General features: G+C 38.2%; 1 protein-coding gene across 1 annotated transcript in view; it reads left to right on the top strand.

The window, feature by feature from the left end:
* The window catches only part of dkk2 (dickkopf WNT signaling pathway inhibitor 2), a 413,162-nt gene that overhangs the window by 19,582 nt on the left and 379,673 nt on the right, over window positions 1–13,907 (top strand). The gene's annotated exons all lie outside the window — the stretch shown is intronic.

Raw genomic sequence — 13,907 nt, 5'->3', positions numbered from 1 at the left:
TGTAAAAAGCAAACATTTGCGAAAACCTGCCCTTACAGTATTGATTGATTGATTGAATATTTTATTGCCAGAAAGTACAGTTAAAACACTTTGTCTAAAAGGTCCGTCCAAAAAAGTCCTTGCGGTCCTGTTTCCATTGAGGTCCTTGGTATTCAATTCATAAACATATAATATTCATTGACCGGTTGCTTATTGCTCTCACAGAATACATGGCAACACTAGAAGAGGTCGGGTGAGAAAAGTAAACAGGATTTATGATGAGACAGAAAATAGCATGTTTTCAACTAAAAATGATGAATTTAGGAGATATTTGGACGTTGGAGGGACATCTATTGTGAGTGAGTAGGCCTACAGAATGTTTAATGTGCATAAATGGCCGCCGTGCCTAAGTAAAAGTGCAAAAGTATAAAATGCACTCGTATCAAAAGTAAAAGTACTCATTATGCAGAATGTCCCATTTCAAGTTTTCAAATGTATAAAAACCTTTTGAAAATAGCAGATCTACATGCTCTGTGAGCTTGTAGATCTCTGTGAGCTGTAGATCTCACCCTATAAAGGCTACATTTCGAGTAAAAGTACTCACAAGGACTGGAGTACTTTTACTTTTGTTACTCAAAGTACATTTTTATACCAATACTTTTGTACCTTTACTGAAATACATTTTGAATTGCCTTTAACTTGTAAGGGCGTATTTCTACATTGCAGTATTTATACTTTTACTTAAGTAAAACATGAGAATACTTTTTCCACCACTGGTTATGAACAGAACTGACTATATATATGGCTTGAGGTGGCTAAAGTGGCCGGGAGGCATGCGTTAATCCGACAGACCTTTTCTCCGACTATGTGGCATCCGCGTGCGGCCGGTTAGGGTGAGGTAAAAAAAATAATAATAAATTAATTCAAAAACCGAGAAAAACCCGAATAAAATAATGAGAAATTAATAAATAACCGAATTAAAACCGAAAAAAAATCGCGCGTGCATGGGGGGAGCCCACTTTCAAAAAACCTGTCCCCTCTTCCAAGAATCCTGTCCTCAGCCCTGGTCATGGCCACTGGTTAAGAAATTCCAAGGGCAGTGCGCTGACAGAGGACCTCCAAAATATGTCATGGTTTATATTGTTACATTGTTTATGAAATGATATAAGATACATCTTTATTGATCACTGGAGGAAAATGCAGGTGTCAGCAGCAGCAGTAAGGGAAGCAGGAGAAGTACAGCTAGGAGTAAGATTCAGGAACCAAACCAAGATAATTAACTCTTTAACTGCCAAATAGTAAATCGTGTAGTAGTGTCACCCCACTGCCAGCGAAAACGAGTGATTTTACTGTACCTTTGAAAAAAAAAATAGAATCGGGGGGAAAAAATCGTGGTAATCCATTCTATAGTTACGGCCAGTTGAATGTGGCTTGTTTTCGCCAAAAACAACAGAAAACAGAGAAAAAAGGGACTTTTATAAATGCTATATAACTACACAAAACCGGCTTCATTTGTTGTGATCACTTGATTTCTAGGTGTACTCTTCTTCGGTGATCCTGGGATCATTCACACTGAACTCAAAATCTCGTCAATCTCGTCAGTGGCAGGCTGCGCCTTAGCAGAATCTGACAAGGAATCTCGTCGGTGGCAGCAAAGAGTTAAGAATAAAATAGTTAGACTTTGATTCTAACAATGAATATAGCTGCAAGCAGCGATAATACGGGGCCAGTGAATAGAGAGAGAGAGAGACATGGAAACGGAATAGATTGAAGAGAGAGAGAGTGACATGGAAACAATAGATTGATGAGAGAGAGAGATGGAAACATAATGGTTTGATTGGACATCTCAACCTATTGCCATTAACAGGATTCGAACTCTCAACCTTCAGACTAATAGGCTGCAACACTACCTATAGTGCTATAGCTTTGTCCAGGCTGATATTGTCTGTTGAAGATCATAAACTCTTGCCTTCTTTCATGAACCAAGCCCCTGTTTCACTAACAATAAGATCACTCGTTCACAAACCATTTACCAATGAAGAAATTGTACATCTCCTCAGAACCAAAACTAGTGAAAGTAGCCGATCTACAAGCTCACAAACCATGAAAAGTTGTGAGATTGTAGATCAGCTATTTTCAGAATGAAGTATGTCATACGTTGAAAAAACGTACTCTTAAATTAAGTCTGCATCAAGTGAGGCTTGAACTGGTGACCTTGAGATTGTGAGGCATTCATTTAAGGGAGACGCCATTGGCCAAACAGACAAGTAACTGTGAAAAAGGAGATCACACAGATGATACAGTTTCACGCAAATAGCTGAAAAATCCTGGGTTTAAGTGTTTTTCAAACTGCTCAAAATTGCGGACAATCTAAGGGCGGAGCTTACTGGTCAAAGCGATAGATGTGTTCCTCATGAGTCAAGGCACAAGTGTAAGCAAGTTTCACAGCTTTCGGCCAAACGAGGCATGACTTTTGCCTGTTTAAAGTTTGCATTTTCAAAAAATTGCTATAGCGCCCCCCTTTGGCCAATTGGAGTGAGATTGGTTTCAGTGATATTTGGAATGACTCTCAATGACTCTCATTACTGCAACGTTTCAAAGAAATGTGAGTCTTGCATGTATGTGTTAGGGGCAGATGAATAATTTTCATAAAACTGCAATAGTTAAAATCTATGGAATCCTGGGATTTTGGAGCAATCTGCACGAAACGTTTAACACTTGAACTTTGGACCTCTGCCGACAACTTCTAGGCGGCGGAATTTCCATAAGTGAAAAAATGCAGAAGTTAGGAGCCAATGGCTGTTTTTCATGTAATTCAAAATGGTGGGCGATCTAAAGGTCAGAGGTCAAAAGTCAGACCACAAAAGTTGTCGGGCATGAAGAGACGCATGTGTGTATCGAAGTTTCATGGTTGTAGGTCAAACAGGGCATGAGTTGTACCTGTTCAAAGTTGGCACTTTCAATTGAGTGCTATAGCGCCACCCTTTGACGAATGAGTGTGAGAATTATTTCTTGGTAGTTTTTCATGAGCATCTACCATATGGCCGAGTTTCGTAAAAAGCGTATGCACGGTTAAGCCAGAACTGGCAAAAACAAGTATTTTTCAAACTGCTCAAAATTGCGGAAAATCTAAGGGCGGAGCTTAATGGTCAAATCGATACGTGTGTTCCTCATGAGTCAAGGCACATGTGTAAGCAAGTTTCACGACTTTCGGCCAAACGAGGCATGACTTATGCCTGTTTAAAGTCTGCATTTTCAAAAAATTGCTATAGCGCCCCCCTTTGGCCAATTGGAGTAAGATTGGTTTCAGTGATATTTGGAATGACCCTGTACATTTCTGCAAAGTTTCAAAGAAATGTGAGTCTGCATGTATGTTTTAGGCGCAGATGAATAATTTTCATAAAACTGCAATAGTTAAAATCTATGGAATCCTAGGATTTTGGAGCAATCTGCACGAAACGTTTAACACTTGAACTTTGGACCTCTGCCGACAACTTCTAGGCGGCGGAATTTCCATAAGTGAAAAAATGCAGAAGTTAGGAGCCAATGACTGTTTTTCATATAATTCAAAATGGTGGGAGATCTAAAGGTCAGAGGTCAAAAGTCAGAGTGTGAAAGTTGTTCAGCATGAGGAGACGCATATGTGTATCCAAGTTTCATGGCTGTAGGTCAAACAGGGCATGAGTTGTACCTGTTCAAAGTTGGCATTTTCAATTGAGTGCTATAGCGCCACCTTTGGACGAAAGATTGTGAGAATTCTTTTTTGATCGTTTTTCATGACCATCTACCATATGGCCGAGTTTCGTAAAAAGCGACAGCACGGTTCAGCCAGAACTGCGAAAAGTGGCAGAAGAAAAAGAAGTGACAGAATACTGCCAATAACAAAACAGGTCCAGAGCTGAGCTCTGGCCCCGTAAATATTTGCACTGGGTCACTTCTGACAGGCCCTGTCACAGCCCTGTGACATGATACTGACCTGATACTGACATCAGCATCAAGTCAGTATCATGTCAATATAATGGTCAGTATCATGTCAGTATCAAGTCAGTATCATGTCAATATAATGGTCAGTATCATGTCAGTATGAAGTCAGTATCAAGTCAATATAATGGTCAGTATCATGTCAGTATCAAGTCAGTATCATGTCAATATAATGGTCAGTATCATGTCAGTATCATGTCAATATAATGGTCAGTATCGTATACAGTATGATGTCAGTATCATGGTCAGTATGACCCTGTCACATGTCGCATGTACAGGATAAGAACGCGTTGCATCGTGACAAGTTGTTGGCTTGTAGATGTGTTCTTTTTGGCAAGCAACACTGTCAAACTTTTGATTGTCAATGAATAATAAAAATAGTCTAGGATGACATTAAGAAAATGTGCACTTGAATATATTGAACTGCCGCCCCCAAAGAGCACCTCAGTGCCCCCCTTTAAAGAGCTAGAGGTTCGGGCCGCCCGCCCGCCAGTCCTCCCTTAAGCCAATTTTGATATAGGATAATTGTTTTCAGCGCCCCCCGAACTTCTCTGTACACCCCCTGGGAGGCTGTACGGCCCCCGTTGAGAAACACTAAAGTAGGGGCTAGCGATCATTAGGGATTAGGGGCCTTAATAAATAATTAATAATTTGTCATACCACAGTCGCACACTGAAAAGAACAGATTAAAAAACACGATGCGTTGTGTTTTTTTAGCAGAACATCAGTTCATTTCAGCAAGTGACACAGCATGTGAGGATGACAAAATATACATTATGTTCAGTGAAAGGAAAGAAGAAACTCATACCCCAATGTCCCAGAGAATGGAATTTCAAGCAATAAAAGTGTAGCTTTCACATAAAGCAAAACAAACAAGGACAGATAAAGAGGGATATTGTTCCATTGGTTTGTTAGTCTAACCACTTCAGAGGATGCGACAGCATCAAACTAATCTTTCATCGCTGGCCGGATGCTCTTTAAAACAACCACGTTGTAAACAAAGCCCTCGGTTTTTTGGAACAATAATCTTACATTTTATTGAGTCCTTCTTTTTGACGACAGCCAAAGTGCCATGATTTTTCTATCAAGTCTAACAGGATGAATACAATTTAGAAAAGCATACAGTGTCACAGTGGGCTTCTATTGTTATTCACTTCTACAGTGTTGGCTTCTGTTGTGGATATATTTTGAACAAGTTCTAGTTATTGAACATTAATTTTATTTTGACAGTCTAGGTCCGAACGTTGACAAACTCATCTGCATCCCGGCCACAAATGTCATATAGCTGTTGTATGAATAAAAAAGAAACAAGGAGCATGGTGATGTGTGATGAAAACAAGGAGGATGGTGGCTCACAGTGTTAAGACGCTCTCTACATTCCCATACAGTACGTTCCCAAGCTCCTAGGCTCAAATCCCACCAATGGTGGCCTACTCTTTACTGCAAAGCATGTTTTGCTGACTAACAACCTTAAAGGAGTAGTTCACCCAAAAAAATGACTTAATTGTTATCAATTGCACACCCCATCAAGCCTTGAATTCAATTTTTGTTTTTGTCGCATTTCTAAGCCAATAATTTGATTACCGGTGGAAAGATGCTAATGTATCCGGTAGGAGACACAAAGTAGACTCTTTGTGTCTCTTACCGGAAATACACCCGGTCATCAAATTATTGGCTTAGGAATGCGACAAAATACAAAACAAATCCATGAATTCAAGGCTTCATGGGGTGTGTAATTGATAGAAAATAAGATTTTTTGGGGGTGAACTACTCCTTTAAGGCACAAGGAAAACTGCGATGAAACCAAAACAAGTGCTCCATGGAGCATAGGTCCATGCCAGGTCAGCTAGGTTATTGAGGGCCAGCAATGTTCGGAATTCGCCATCAGAGTAAGGATGAAATAGGAAAAAGCAGATTGATCCGTCTTGCTCACTTGACTATAGAGATAATGTGTACCATGATTGGGTGATGTTTGGACAAAATTTGTATAATACAAATGTTTTGCAAAAATCTGCCTCCTGGTCTTAGCCAATCAGGATGGAATATGAAAAATCAAACAGATCCTTCTTGATCACATGACTATAGAGGTCATGTGTACCGATTAGTGTGAAATTTGGATACAATCTGAAGGAGTAATATTAAAAAAAGATTTTACATAAGTCGGCCTCCTGGTGGCGCTATAAAAGGCAGGTGTAAAAAATGCAGGGGAAAGGTTTTTCCTTGGCCTCTAGGGAGTGTGCATACAAAGTTTTACACAGATCAGTGCAGTTATAGGTAAAAACACGAATCGGCCTGTTATAGCGCCACCATGAGGCTGAGTTGAACATTTTCAAGTGGCATTTTCCTCAGCCTAGTAGGAATGTGCTTGCAAAATTTCACGGAAATCGTACGCCGTGTTCATGATTTGAGGCATTTGGTTCAAAACGGAGCACTCTTGCAAACTTAAGAAGCCAATCTTAGCCAATCAGGATGGAATATGAAAAATCTGGAAGACCCCGTTTTGTCTAATGATAGAGATACTGTATATTTATAATATGCGTCATTAGAAAAAGTCATGCTTATGCTGAAAAAACATAATACTATAAACTATGTTGTTTAAAATATGCTGCTGAAACAATGCTATAGCCTAATACATACTACAGCATGTTGGTGAAAAAGGTTTTGAAAAACATAGGACAACTTTTTAATGTTCTGTTTATTCAATTTAGCATTTTAAATACACTGGAAATTGGCATGAAATAGAGTACAAAAATAATTTGCATTTCAAAGAAGCCAAGAATAACACAATCGGAACATCTTCAGCCATGTGCTGAACACACTGAGCTACTAAAACCAAGATAACCTCTACGTATTTTTCAAGAGATTTTCAACCTTTATCCTGGGATATGGGCTTTCAAAGCATATTGGTAATGTAAGAGTATCAAAGGCTGACCTTGCAAACGGCACATCATCAGCCAAGTGCTGAACTCACTGTGCCCACTTGCTTTTCAAGTTTTAACTCATGTTAAAGTTGAGGGTTGAACTCACAACCTTAATATCTTTATCTTGATGTTTAACTCAACTGAGACACAGAGTCATTCCGGATTTGTGCCTGTCATCGGACAGCTTTATAGTCTGCCCTATACACATCGTCTTTCAAAATGTACTTTTAAAAGTAATGAGGCTTGAAATCCTAACCCCAGTATCTTCAGCACACTGAGCCACAGAGTGCTTTTTTTAAAAGATATTTTTGGGGGCTTTTATGCCTTTTTTTGACAGGACAGTAGGCTGACAGGAAATGGGGAGAGAGATGGGGGGGTGACACACAGCAAAGGTCGTTGGGATCGGGAGTCGAACCCGCGACAGCTCAGCTCAGCGTTCAGCGAGTCGACCTACCCCCCTTGTATAATGTTTGTGAAGAATATTATCTCATCGTATTATTCATATTATATCGGCTTGCATTCAGATTTAACATATTACGTCTTTGTGAAAAGCTGTAAGGTGAAAACTAGTTTACAAAGTAACATTCCCTTGCTTTGTTAACAGGAAATTGTGACAATACATGCCTTTCTTGTGTACTGGTAGTGTAATGGTTAGTGTTCAGATTTATAATCACTTTATAATCATAACATTCCTGGTTCAATTCCAACACAGATAATTGTGTTAAATGTTGTATCTCTATTCTGTCCTATAGGCTGCCTTTCTTGTCGCTCTCTCTACATTGCCCAATCAATTCGCAGTTTAAATTCAGCAGATGCTCTTAATTATCCAGGGCGACTTAAGTTATGATGAACCATTGTAAATCAAAAACTAAAGGCATGAAATTGCCAAATAAAAAGCTAAAAATAATAATGAAACATTAACACTTGCAAAAAGACTTGGCATTTAAAATTGCCGAGATCATTTTAATGAACACTTAACCAAATAATTAGTAACTAAGCAAGCAAGCAAAATAAGCATTGTCAACACCTGCCAACACATTGCAAATGACAATTCAGTCATCCTGTTCAAGTCTTTACCCAGCATTGCCAGTGTTTTTGTGTGCACAGGCTCTCTCTCTCTCTCTGGATTATTGTGTGGGTGAAATAGGCTCTCTCCCTTTGTCCCCTCCATGTCCTCTCTCTCTCTCTCTCTCTCTCTCTCTCTCTCTCTCTCTCTCTCTCTCTCTCTTTCGCTGATCAAGGTAACAACACAGATTTGTGCTGACAATGTTCATATTTGGGCATACTGTAATCCACCTGACCGCCACAAACAGACATGCACACAACTTGAACTTTATATAGAAGATGATGTTAACTATATAATATTTAACAAACTACTTTGATTATAACTGTTTACTAAACACTGTTTTTACATCTAAAAAAGTAAATTTACTATTAATCAATTATGAATGAATTCAACCATTATTATGCAATGCAAAATGGGCTAATCTGACTAGCTGTGTATTATTGTGCACTTCAAATTGTTTTACATAGATTAATATACAGGTTAATACACTGGAATAAGTAAAGTGTTACCTCAACTTTTCCTTGAGTCATTAAACTATTTTTACAGACTATAGTGAGCGTTTCAGTGTTACCTTTTATGTGAATGTGTTCACCAGATGTTTCTCTGTTGGAAATATCTCAATACAATGTAATGTAACTTCAAAATGTATAATGCTCAAGTTATGTCCATACTTGTACTGTATATTCAAAAATAATTACAATAACAATATAAAAAAAACGAAAACAAATTTAGCCATGTGTATTTATCCTGTTCTACTTTACTGTGTGTCTTTGTGAAGCTATTTTTTAAGCAAATAAGTAAACACGTTCTTGAATCTAACCCAGTGAAATGTCTTGAATAGAGCTAGGTTTTGAGAAATGTGTGGTGAGTCTTTGTGGTCTAAGCATTACACTTCAAAAAAAGAAAAAAATCAAGTGTATTTTGATGAACTTGCACATCTTGGATTTATATGATTTCTTGGGTTGTCTGTACTGTATGTTGTTTGTTGTACACTATTTTAATTTTAAAGGTGCCATGGTTTTGCACTTTTTCTGTTTTCCATGTGTCTATGAGGTTGATAGAACTTCATTAAGCTCCCTGGTGGTGTTTTATGGTGTTTAATGTCTTCTCTGACTATTTTGAGTTTCTACCTGGAGGCTGAAACCTTGAGGGTCAAACGTGCCAATAGAAAAACAGCGCTTTAGTGACATAGTAAAAACATACCCCCCCCCTCATTATCATAACACAACAGGTGTGGGTATGAGGAGGACTAGGACAGGTAGGTGGTGCTAAGGTGGTGGAGGCGGTGCTGAGTTGAACATTTTCAAGTGGCATTTTCCTCAGCCTAGTAGGAATGTGCTTGCAAAATTTCACGGAAATCGTACGCCGTGTTCATGATTTGAGGCATTTGGTTCAAAACGGAGCACTCTTGCAAACTTAAGAAGCCAATCTTAGCCAATCAGGATGGAATATGAAAAATCTGGAAGACCCCGTTTTGTCTAATGATAGAGATACTGTATATTTATAATATGCGTCATTAGAAAAAGTCATGCTTATGCTGAAAAAACATAATACTATAAACTATGTTGTTTAAAATATGCTGCTGAAACAATGCTATAGCCTAATACATACTACAGCATGTTGGTGAAAAAGGTTTTGAAAAACATAGGACAACTTTTTAATGTTCTGTTTATTCAATTTAGCATTTTAAATACACTGGAAATTGGCATGAAATAGAGTACAAAAATAATTTGCATTTCAAAGAAGCCAAGAATAACACAATCGGAACATCTTCAGCCATGTGCTGAACACACTGAGCTACTAAAACCAAGATAACCTCTACGTATTTTTCAAGAGATTTTCAACCTTTATCCTGGGATATGGGCTTTCAAAGCATATTGGTAATGTAAGAGTATCAAAGGCTGACCTTGCAAACGGCACATCATCAGCCAAGTGCTGAACTCACTGTGCCCACTTGCTTTTCAAGTTTTAACTCATGTTAAAGTTGAGGGTTGAACTCACAACCTTAATATCTTTATCTTGATGTTTAACTCAACTGAGACACAGAGTCATTCCGGATTTGTGCCTGTCATCGGACAGCTTTATAGTCTGCCCTATACACATCGTCTTTCAAAATGTACTTTTAAAAGTAATGAGGCTTGAAATCCTAACCCCAGTATCTTCAGCACACTGAGCCACAGAGTGCTTTTTTTAAAAGATATTTTTGGGGGCTTTTATGCCTTTTTTTGACAGGACAGTAGGCTGACAGGAAATGGGGAGAGAGATGGGGGGGTGACACACAGCAAAGGTCGTTGGGATCGGGAGTCGAACCCGCGACAGCTCAGCTCAGCGTTCAGCGAGTCGACCTACCCCCCTTGTATAATGTTTGTGAAGAATATTATCTCATCGTATTATTCATATTATATCGGCTTGCATTCAGATTTAACATATTACGTCTTTGTGAAAAGCTGTAAGGTGAAAACTAGTTTACAAAGTAACATTCCCTTGCTTTGTTAACAGGAAATTGTGACAATACATGCCTTTCTTGTGTACTGGTAGTGTAATGGTTAGTGTTCAGATTTATAATCACTTTATAATCATAACATTCCTGGTTCAATTCCAACACAGATAATTGTGTTAAATGTTGTATCTCTATTCTGTCCTATAGGCTGCCTTTCTTGTCGCTCTCTCTACATTGCCCAATCAATTCGCAGTTTAAATTCAGCAGATGCTCTTAATTATCCAGGGCGACTTAAGTTATGATGAACCATTGTAAATCAAAAACTAAAGGCATGAAATTGCCAAATAAAAAGCTAAAAATAATAATGAAACATTAACACTTGCAAAAAGACTTGGCATTTAAAATTGCCGAGATCATTTTAATGAACACTTAACCAAATAATTAGTAACTAAGCAAGCAAGCAAAATAAGCATTGTCAACACCTGCCAACACATTGCAAATGACAATTCAGTCATCCTGTTCAAGTCTTTACCCAGCATTGCCAGTGTTTTTGTGTGCACAGGCTCTCTCTCTCTCTCTGGATTATTGTGTGGGTGAAATAGGCTCTCTCCCTTTGTCCCCTCCATGTCCTCTCTCTCTCTCTCTCTCTCTCTCTCTCTCTCTCTCTCTCTCTCTCTCTCTCTTTCGCTGATCAAGGTAACAACACAGATTTGTGCTGACAATGTTCATATTTGGGCATACTGTAATCCACCTGACCGCCACAAACAGACATGCACACAACTTGAACTTTATATAGAAGATGATGTTAACTATATAATATTTAACAAACTACTTTGATTATAACTGTTTACTAAACACTGTTTTTACATCTAAAAAAGTAAATTTACTATTAATCAATTATGAATGAATTCAACCATTATTATGCAATGCAAAATGGGCTAATCTGACTAGCTGTGTATTATTGTGCACTTCAAATTGTTTTACATAGATTAATATACAGGTTAATACACTGGAATAAGTAAAGTGTTACCTCAACTTTTCCTTGAGTCATTAAACTATTTTTACAGACTATAGTGAGCGTTTCAGTGTTACCTTTTATGTGAATGTGTTCACCAGATGTTTCTCTGTTGGAAATATCTCAATACAATGTAATGTAACTTCAAAATGTATAATGCTCAAGTTATGTCCATACTTGTACTGTATATTCAAAAATAATTACAATAACAATATAAAAAAAACGAAAACAAATTTAGCCATGTGTATTTATCCTGTTCTACTTTACTGTGTGTCTTTGTGAAGCTATTTTTTAAGCAAATAAGTAAACACGTTCTTGAATCTAACCCAGTGAAATGTCTTGAATAGAGCTAGGTTTTGAGAAATGTGTGGTGAGTCTTTGTGGTCTAAGCATTACACTTCAAAAAAAGAAAAAAATCAAGTGTATTTTGATGAACTTGCACATCTTGGATTTATATGATTTCTTGGGTTGTCTGTACTGTATGTTGTTTGTTGTACACTATTTTAATTTTAAAGGTGCCATGGTTTTGCACTTTTTCTGTTTTCCATGTGTCTATGAGGTTGATAGAACTTCATTAAGCTCCCTGGTGGTGTTTTATGGTGTTTAATGTCTTCTCTGACTATTTTGAGTTTCTACCTGGAGGCTGAAACCTTGAGGGTCAAACGTGCCAATAGAAAAACAGCGCTTTAGTGACATAGTAAAAACATACCCCCCCCCTCATTATCATAACACAACAGGTGTGGGTATGAGGAGGACTAGGACAGGTAGGTGGTGCTAAGGTGGTGGAGGCGGTGCTAAGGTGAAAAACAGAAAAACATAATTTTAACACTTTCTGTAGACTTTTTTGACAAAAAAATCTTCCTACTAGTATAACCATAATACCTGATGATTATGTTTTAGGGGGGGGGGGGGGAAGATCACTGAAAATCACGGCACCCCGTCTTTAAATTTGCCCCCGATCTGCTCTCTTGGCTGAGAAAATCTGTTTTTAAGGTAATAAAAACGATTTTCTTTTAATTGGGTGTCGATGCACTCCTTCATATCCTTCATAATAGCTTGCAATTGTACTTTATTTCCATATAAACAGCTTTTATACAGTGTCTGTCTGTGTTAGCGTATTATGTTATATATTGCCTAGATGAGCAAATCGCTGCAGTGATGAAAGCACAAGAAAAGTTCTAAGGACTAACCTGTTTTGTTTTTTTATGGATGTTTTATTACCCCTTCAATTTAAAGTGTTGAGAGTCACCATAAATCATTTTCTCACATTCCACTGACAGTAAAACGGGGGAAACTGCAATAATTATTCAGCTCCACACTCATTTTGTGGTTAACAATGTTGTGTATTTGATCCAATGAATGTGCAGAAAATGTGATATATTACACATGTGCTTTTGATTGAAAATAATGACTCTGTCCTACCTGCTTATGTTTGCATGAGGTTTCTGTCCACTAGATATTGGCTCCTTACTAGGTTGGTTATCAACACTGGAAAAGGGTAGTGCTGTGTGAGTGTATCGGAGATGTCAGGTCTCTATGGAAAGAATAGTCGCATACCAAACAGCTCACTTACCCTTGAGATCCCAGGCCACCCACAGCATCTGAGTCCCCACCAAAAAACTGCTAGCGAGACAGTGACAAGTCACTGACTCCACACTTTCCAAAGCGCGTCAGCAGAAAATACAAATGAAGCAGTTCCCATAGACAGGTTGACTGGCCATTAAAGGTGCCAGCTAGGCTAAATTTACTTAATGATACAATGGAAGGCTTTTATTTCATGCCTATGTTGGCATGATAGTAAGATGGGATTGGTAAACGTTCAGTGCTGCATTTAGCAGAAAAAGGAGAAATAAAAAGGGCACGTAAGCCTCTTGAATTGGTACCTCCTAATGCTGTCATCTGGGTTGCATCCTGCCTATAATGAATACAAATATTTCTGGGAAAAAAATGTATTTAAAAAGAAAAGAAAAAAAGAAAGTCAAACTCTAAAAGGCCCTTTCCACTGCGCCATAGAACGGTTCTGAAAACATTCGGTTCCAATTGCACTTCTATTTGTCCACACTTTGGCTTTGTTTGAAACGGCACGGTTAAAACCGTGCCCAGTCGGCACAGTTGCAAACCAATCCAGTGGAAGGGCTTAATGATGTAGGTATTGAGATATAGTAAAAATGTCATCCTACATGCCAACTGTTAACTTGTGTAGCCATAGCCCTAATGTCAATAGAATGCTGTCATCCCACAACTTGATGTCGCTGTAATTTGTCGAAGGGAAGTCCTACTCTAACTGATTTCATGTCCACTGCTAGTGGAAATACAAATTATAACCATTCACACAAGTCCGGTTCAAAATGGAACGGAGTGAGGTGTACTCATTTCGGCTCAGAACCGTTGTCGAAAGGAGGCTCTTAAGGGCTCGGAATCATCTTACATTTGAGAGCACAATAACTATTTCTGGGTGAAGATTCTATGGAGGAATCTGTTTTTATAGTGTATGTTTTTTATGTA

This window comes from Gymnoscopelus microlampas (assembly GCF_963454915.1).
Source record: "Gymnoscopelus microlampas genome assembly, chromosome: 2".
Lineage (NCBI taxonomy): Eukaryota > Metazoa > Chordata > Actinopteri > Myctophiformes > Myctophidae > Gymnoscopelus > Gymnoscopelus microlampas.
This window is presented reverse-complemented; position numbering and strand designations above follow the sequence as displayed.